General features: G+C 39.4%; 1 long non-coding RNA gene across 1 annotated transcript; it reads left to right on the top strand.

Annotated features, from left to right (window-relative positions):
• The first annotated feature begins 204 nt into the window (after window positions 1-204).
• LOC117293185 lies at window positions 205-3,441 on the top strand. Its single transcript, XR_004519371.1, has 3 exons — window positions 205-318; window positions 2,339-2,454; window positions 3,355-3,441. It is a non-coding gene; the product is annotated as an uncharacterized LOC117293185 (long non-coding RNA).
• The last annotated feature ends 5,473 nt before the right edge of the window (window positions 3,442-8,914 follow it).

Below are 8,914 nucleotides of genomic sequence, written 5' to 3'. Positions count from 1 at the left end.
TTTATTTAAGTTTGACCCTCTCATTGATGTGTGATAAGCGCTGTATACTCACTGCTTTCAGAGTCCTGTGGAGAGTCAAATAAACCTCAGACAGAAGATGGTCCTCATGAATGAGATTCTGAACATGGTGTAAGGATCATCAATGGTTGGAATTCTACTGGATTTCACTTTCTCATCATCTACCCTCTTTCTCATCTTTGTTCTTTACAGAGGGAGAAGTCAAGTCTAGTTCAGTGTCTTGAGGATGAGGAGTGTGGGAGTCTAAAGCTGAAGCAGATGATGTCACTGCTGGAGCATGAACTAAACCAAAGTAATCAGGTTTGAGATGAGAGGAACCATGTGGTGTCTTATAGTCATAAATGCTGAGAGTGTTGCTTACTAATATTCTTTAAGCATAGATCTTAGTAGCTAGATCTTAACTGCTAGGCCAATCAGCTCACCCAGTGACAAGAAGCAAGTTTAAATCATATTAAAATAGTGAGGCAGTTGAGATGGTAGTCCTCCTCCTCATTCTAGAGTAGATCTTAACTGCTAAGCCAATGAGCTCACCCAGTGACAAGAAGCAAGTTTGAATCATATTGAAATACTGAGGCAGTTGAGATGGTAGTCCAACTTCCTCATTCTAGAGTAGATCTTAACTGCTAGGCCAATGAGCTCACCCAGTGACAAGGAGCAAGTTTGAATCATATCGAAATACTGAGGCAGTTGAGACGGTAGTCCACCTTCCTCATACTAGAGTAGATATTAACTGCTAAGCCAATGAGCTCACCCAGTGACAAGGAGCAAGTTTGAATCATATCGAAATACTGAGGCAGTTGAGATGGTAGTCCTCCTTCCTCATTCTAGAGTAGATCTTAACTGCTAGGCCAATGAGCTCACCCAGTGACAAGAAGCAAGTTTGAATCATATTGAAATACTGAGGCAGTTGAGATGGTAGTCCTCCTTCCTCATTCTAGAGTAGATCTTAACTGCTAAGCCAATGAGCTCACCCTGTGACAAGGAGCAAGTTTGAATCATATTGAAATACTGAGGCAGTTGAGATGGTAGTCCAACTTCCTCATTCTAGAGTAGATCTTAACAGCTAGGCCAATGAGCTCACCCAGTGACAAGAAGCAAGTTTGAATCATATTGAAATACTGAGGCAGTTGAGAGGGTAGTCCTCCTTCCTCATTCTAGAGTAGATCTTAACTGCTAGGTCAATGAGCTCACCCAGTGACAAGGAGCAAGTTTGAATCATATTGAAATACTGAGGCAGTTGAGATGGTAGTCCAACTTCCTCATTCTAGAGTAGATCTTAACTGCTAGGCCAATGAGATCACCCAGTGACAAGGAGCAAGTTTGAATCATATTGAAATAGTGAGGCAGTTGAGATGGTAGTCCAACTTCCTCATTCTAGAGTAGATCTTAACTGCTAGGCCAATGAGCTCACCCAGTGACAAGAAGCAAGTTTGAATCATATTGAAATACTGAGGCAGTTGAGATGGTAGTCCTCCTTCCTCATTCTAGAGTAGATCTTAACTGCTAAGGCCAATGAGCTCACCCTGTGACAAGGAGCAAGTTTGAATCATATTGAAATACTGAGGCAGTTGAGATGGTATTCCAACTTCCTCATTCTAGAGTAGATCTTAACAGCTAGGCCAATGAGCTCACCCAGTGACAAGAAGCAAGTTTGAATCATATTGAAATACTGAGTCAGTTGAGAGGGTAGTCCTCCTTCCTCATTCTAGAGTAGATCTTAACTGCTAGGCCAATGAGCTCACCCAGTGACAAGGAGCAAGTTTGAATCATATTGAAATACTGAGGCAGTTGAGATGGTAGTCCAACTTCCTCATTCTAGAGTAGATCTTAACTGCTAGGCCAATGAGATCACCCAGTGACAAGGAGCAAGTTTGAATCATATTGAAATACTGAGGCAGTTGAGATGGTAGTCCAACTTCCTCATTCTAGAGTAGATCTTAACTGCTAGGCCAATGAGCTCACCCAGTGACAAGAAGCAAGTTTGAATCGTATTGGTTAACTGTGGATAATGATAATTCTTTATGTAACAAAAGGTGGCATTTGGTCTTAACTTTGTGGTGCACACACTCATTGGATGTCGCTTTGTTCTAATTTAAGAAAAATCATATTCTTCAACATTGTACAAATTACTGTGTTGACATTTGAAAGTCTGTGTAGCTGCAATGCTGTACATTATGTGGACCTCTTTTGTTCTTCGCTGTTCACGCTTGTATCACAATCTGTCCCTGTTTTTGATTCTTGTTGTCAAACTATATTGAACCAACTTATCATTCTAGTCTACTAGTCTAACCTCATTCCCAAACTTCTTGACCCCCAACAGTTAATGTCAATGCATCATACCATCAGCGAGAAGAAGGATGTGAACTACCGGACTGATGATGAAGTATATAACAATTTGGTGGTGTGGAGACAAAGCTGCATCGCACAATTGATGAGGTAAATACATCCGAAATTATTGCTCATTTTGTGGAAAACAAAGTTCATTTCTGTAGAAAAGAATACACAATAACTATGGATTTATTGCATCGTTGAGACAAGGTCATATAATGCGGTACGATCTTGTGACAGTTGCAATGTCATACTGAGATAGTAAAGGTTTGCAATAACACCATGTAATGATAATCTTTAAATAAGTTGGGGTGGTTCTGAAAAGAACCTGTGGTTTCAACTCAAAGTTTGGACCAGTTTGTTAATTTAGATATTATCATTACATGGTGTTACTGCAAACCATTCACTATATTGTGTTTCCACTATGCAAAGTTTCAAATCCTACTTAATGTCATACTTGTTTTCTTATCACAACAAGAATGAATACACAAAACTTTTAAATTAAAACTATCGTCTTTTCTATTAAGGTACAAAGTTGAATCTTTAGAATTTTAAATTTTTAATTTTGAGCTAGCTTTTAGTCCATGGAGGTGTCATGGCCGAAGGGTTAAGAGCACCGAATTCAAACTCTGTTGTTTCTGATCAACAGAGTGTGGGTTCGAGTCCCTGTCGTAACACTAGTGTCCTCAAGCAAGTCATTAAACCATTGCTTCGTCCTTCAGATGGGAGGTCATGCCATTGGTTTAGTGTGTTGTTTAACATCACGTAAAATAACTCAGTGCACTTGTCAAAAAGAGACAGGGTTCACCCCGGTGTTCATGGCTGTGGCTGCTGTATGCCGTGTAGCACCTTGTAAACCCTTATAATGTGCTACATAATTGGGTCTCAGAATTCATAACTTCAAATCTTTCTCTTAAAACGTATATAACAAGCGCCTTGTTGGTAGATACGTGCGCTATATAAGACTTTAATATTAATATTAATATAAATGCTTCTCTATTTTCACAGGTTGACAGAGAAACTGATAGTATCAAGAATGAGATAAATCACCACACTAAGTATGGTCGTCAGGGAACCAAGCAGGCTGTGGACTGTGGTGCCAGGGGTACTCATTGGTTGCAATTCCGGCCAGAAGTCCAACGAGATGGCTGAGATTATTGCTGCAGTTTAAGTGAGAGGAGAGCCCCAGGGTTTGAGTCTCTAACTGGAATCTGGATGAAGCTGTTCATGCATCAACCAATAACTGAGTTTGTGCTGCTGGAATTGGATTTGAAATCTCAACAATCTCAACTGAGGTCAATGATGCAGACATCTCTGATATTACAGTAGCAGTGAAGGCGTACCATGGACCCCAAAGTACTCCTCAGCCATTGCTCAGAAAACTAATGTAGCTGAGAAGGCCACTGCAGCAACAGGATCCTAACTATCTCAACCAAAGTTGATGATGCAGTCACCTCTGATATTACAGTAGCAGTGAAGGCATACCATGGACCCCCAAAGTACTCCACAGCCATCGCTCAGAAAACTACTGTAGCTGAATAGGCCACTCCAGCAACAGGATCCTAACTATCTCAACCAAAGTTGATGATGCAGTCACCTCTGATATTACAGTAGCAGTGAAGGCGTACCATGGACCCCCAAAGTACTCCTCAGCCATTGCTCAGAAAACTACTGTAGCTGAGAAGGCCACTGCAGCAACAAGATCCTAACTATCTCAACCAAAGTTGATGATGCAGACACCTCTGATATTACAGTAGCAGTGAAGCAGTGAGTATTTAATAATGAGTATTGAGTGTTGATCCCATGTACGCCACATGCAGCTACTGTCTGCAGCACTCACCCTAGACCTATTTATAGGACTCTTCCTCTGTACACAGAAACAGAGTCTTATTTTGGGGCGGAAAATTTTCAAGGCCTCATAAGTCAAATCTTACTTGCATTAAGCCACTAATTTCAACAGATTCACATTCCATGGCGGCATACATTTTTCTGTGGTGGGTTTTGGTCCGCATATGTTTCTCACAAATCTGGCATTTTCGTGAAATAATGCAGCTGCCAATGCTAAGAAATTCCCGTTTGATCGTACTCTCTCACAGTGTTGTCTGCTGCCGTGCGTACGCGTATACATTCGCGTGCAAGACGCAAGAAGAGACACATGAATTCTTGGTCACCGTCATAGATATAGAATAGAATAACTAGATCAGCCGCGCTTTACAGCCGTTTCTTGAATACTAGAAGATTGCAAGGGATGTACTCTTCCAATAACCAATGATGTACCATCCTTTTATGATGTTTCTTTAATACTAGAGGATTGGAATGGTGTACTCTTCCAATAACCAATGATGTACCATCCCTTTATGATATGTTTCTTTAATACTAGAGGATTGGAAAGAACGTACTCTTCCAATAACCAATGATGTACCATCCCGTTAAGATATTATTCTTGAAAACTAGAGGATTGGAAAGAACGTACTCTTCCATTAACCAATGATGTACAACCCCTTTAAGATATGTTTCTTTAATACTAGAGGATTGGAAAGAACGTACTCTTCCAATAACCAATGATGTACCATCCCTTTATGATATGTTTCTTGAATATGAGAGGATTGGAATTAATGTACTCTTCTAATATTAAACCAATGATGTACAACCTCTTTAAGATATGTTTCTTGAATACTAGAGGATTGGAATGAATGTATTCTTCAAATAACCAAATGTTTCATGAAATCTAGAAAACTTTACTTACCCCCCCTTCCATTAAAAACCTTGTACATAATCAGTCTTTATGTATGCTGATATTTATGTATTATTGGAAAGGCGTGTTTATATTTTCAATGACTATTTTGAGGGTGTAAAGTAATTAAATGTTGATTTATTTACACACTAGGTAACAATTGACTTTGTACTGTAGCTGTTGTTCTAAAAAGGGCCCTTTGTTAGCCTGAATGTTCTCCGACTTTATCTCTGGCTTATTTCAAATCTATTGAGGATAGATCTTGAACCAATTGCATTAAGCCTGTAAGCATGAACAGTTGCCAATCGCAGAAAAAGCTTGCTTAACAGAAACTGGTTACCAGCCAAAATTCCACAAAGTTTCGTTGCTGGTGTTAATCACTGGTGTTAATGTTTCCTTCAGGGCCAAACTTCATAAAGCTGTTGAGCAGAAAAACTGCTAGACAAAATTGTTTGCTAAGCATAAATTGAGTGGGGCAACAGGCTGTCTAAACCTATTTCTAATGTAACTTTGGCTGGTGATATTTTTTTGCTAAGCAATACTTTTCTGTTCTTAGCTAATTTTGTTGTGCCTTGCTCACTTTTGAATTAATTGTACTGTAGTTTTAATGTCGCTGTTACTAGTAACTACCACTACCTTTCGGGTAAAGGTTAAATCAATAAGCAATTCATCATGACACAACCATTTTATTTGTCTTTAATTCAAACCAGAGTAACCAATAACAAGACAAACCAGACTTAATGAAATCAGCCTAAGAACTGTCATTGTCACTGTGGGCGTCGGGGACCCGACTGTTGCAGCAAAGTCAATAATGTCAAGATGTCTGTATAAACATTCTCAGGTTGGTCTCAATTTAAACAAACAAAGTTCATTCATTCAACAGTTTTCTTTTATTTAACCCTGTTCGGTTTCTTTACCAGCTTGTTTGAAGTAGCGATAACTTATTGCTGTGCCGAAATGATTGAGTTACAAACAAATAAGAATGACACAAAGTTGTTTTTGTTTTCCCCTCGTGGTTATTTTCTGTTGGACAAGTAGTGGCAAGCCAAGCCCCTTTTGTTTTTCCGTTTTTGTTGATCTTTATTGTTGATCTGGTTTTACTTTTTAGTTAAAATTTCATTATACTTAGTTCTTTTTTACTACTCCATTGTTTGGCTGTTGAGATGTTGGTGTTTTTTGACTGGTTCGGGGGTTTGACGTTTCATTCTCGCTTTTGTTTCGGTCATTGGGGTAAGAGTGGAACCGCCGTCTGGGAAAAATGCAAGAGAATTATTTTTTCGTTGAGCATGCACAGAGGAAGCAACAAGTTTCAGTTGAATTTTAAAAACCTTTAAATAATTCGATTGTTCCAAGAACACTCAATACATGTATAGTTCATCACTACAACTTGACTATAGATTTTACTGTACGTTATTGATGACTTGAATACTCGCCTAAGTCAGGCTTTTGTGTGTTTTTATTCAAACAAGGACTAAGTCAAATCTGAAAAAATGTCACTTATATACTAGCACGATTTGATGTATACACTGTATGCTATTTAAATGAAACTTGCTAATCATCAACTTGGGAAATGGGTTTCAAAATTCGTCAAAATAAAGTATGACCATAGATTCCTACATAGCTTGGCCCCTTCATTGTCATTTAGACCCTTTCCCATCACACATGCGTAGGGAACCAGACCCAGTGTTCTATGGCCACATTGTAAACACAACGTGCCTGCATCCTGTCTGTTAATTTTCGTACAGAATGCATGACTTTCTAAGCTGACGAAGTGTTCAACTGGGAGGAGGAGAAATGTGAACATAAAACCAGATGTTTATATCTCAGTGTGAGGCAAGGAAGGTCAAGTGGAAGAGAGCAATTGGAGTACATCAGGTACGTGAATCAAATTCAATTTGTAGACATGTGCGCGCGCTCGGTTAACAGCAACAATTAAGGGCGCCCTCTGTTTTTCTTTTGTATGTCCTTTCCGTAACCAATGCTTAGATTCCAACTGTAGCCCCTCCTATCTAATTGGAAACCTGTACCGAATGTGCACGTTTTCAAACTTGCCGAAAGATAGCTGAGCTTTTCAAAATGACCCTAGAGTGTTTATCTATAAGTGTGTATCTTGGTAGCGCAACAAGTACATAACGTCAGATGCTGGTCTTGTTTAGAGTAAAGCAGTTTTGTCCTTAGGTTAGTTTCCTCGCTAAGCATGCTAATGAACAGGAGGTAACTTTTTAGCTTAGTGGTGGTCACTGACGTAACCAAACATTTCCAATCGGAAGGGGGGTGCAAGTAGGGGCAAAGACATAACTCACGGGGTGGGGCTAAGTATTGAACCATTCATTTTGAAGTGTTTTATGATCTTTTTTGGGGTGGGTTGGGCTAGGGTTCTGGTACCGCCCTCACCCCCATTGCGCCACGGGTGCTGGTGGTTAACATTTTGTATTAAAATCTTTTAAAAACTCTTGCCCATTTTGAAGTATTTTTTCTTTTCCAGTGTGGCTATTTTGGGTTGTAAATAGGTCGTTTCGTTTCAAGTAAAAAAAAAAATGTAATTTAAATCTTTTGTGCCGAGGCCGGCATTCGAACTCAGACATGACGTCTGAAGTATGACATTTACTGCGTCTTAACTCACTGAGCTAGTGCGGTAGTGCTTCTTTTAGAGAATAATTTAAGTCTGTTATGGTCTGTTGTTCACGTCCCAGTGATCAAACGACCGTCCCACAATGCATGTGGATTTATTTTGCCTTATAAGAATTAAAATCGGGTCTGGCAAGCACCAACGTGCTAGGGCGATTCGTTAGGCGCTGGTACTGTCTCTGAACTCCGAATCGGTATGAGCCACCGGTCCCGAGTTCGATCCCGGCCCCTCGCAATAATACGAAACAAGGCATTAATTACTGGGAAAGACACCAGTATGGTTTGGGAGCCGCTTTGTTTACCCTGAGCGAGGGGGGCAAGGACTGCTAGGGTTGAGAGATAGGGAAGGATATACTGTGAAGTCGGTTGTCATACCAGAAGGGTGCTATATGGAAGCCGGTAAGGGGCCTCTGTTAGTGGTGTATGTGTTGCGCGGACCATACATTGCAATGGGGGAATAACCCGAATCGCGGCTCCTGAATACCTGACAAATCGCAGAGTAACTTTTTGTTTTTTATTTTGATAATTTTTTTTTTGTATTCCAAGTTGTATGTTTTATTTAATCAGAAACATCGACGGCAAAGAGAGGCACTCTCCCAAACATAAAAATAATTGACGGGGAAGATATTAAAACAAATGAAATAATAATATATCTCGTCGCGACAATTTATTTGTAATATTTTTTTGATATGTTTGGTGTAATAAAAAATCAATTAGGCGCTTACCACCTCAAGTAATATCCAACAAATAGATGTTTAAAGGCCTTGTAATCCTCTGGTGTTTTGGACAGTTTTAATCATAATAAAGTATAAAACAGTAAGTACTGAGTATACAGTGGTAACACACATCGATGTGGTAAAAATCAAAATTATTATCTTTATCCCGATGCAAATTTAACATCTATTAAATTGTTTGCAATACCCGCTGCTAAAATATAGGATTCGAACTGCCTCAATTTACCGGGCAGTCTCGGTGGTCTAGTTGGTAAGACACCGTCTAGGATAGCAAAGGTCGTGGGTTCGAATCCAACCCGAGTCCTGAGATTTTTTTTTTCTTCACAAAAGTTGGGTAAGTACTGAGTATACAGTGCTAAAATATTATTTACCCCCGATGCAAATTTAACATCTGTTATATATAATAGAATTGTACAACTGAACATTTTATTTCAACATGTGTTTTTGCTTTTGAGTTATCCTCGAAACTCTG

Source organism: Asterias rubens, chromosome 8 (assembly GCF_902459465.1).
Source record: "Asterias rubens chromosome 8, eAstRub1.3, whole genome shotgun sequence".
In the NCBI taxonomy this organism is placed as follows: domain Eukaryota; kingdom Metazoa; phylum Echinodermata; class Asteroidea; order Forcipulatida; family Asteriidae; genus Asterias; species Asterias rubens.
Note: the sequence above shows the minus strand (reverse complement) of the source record. Positions and strands in the feature narration are given on the sequence as shown.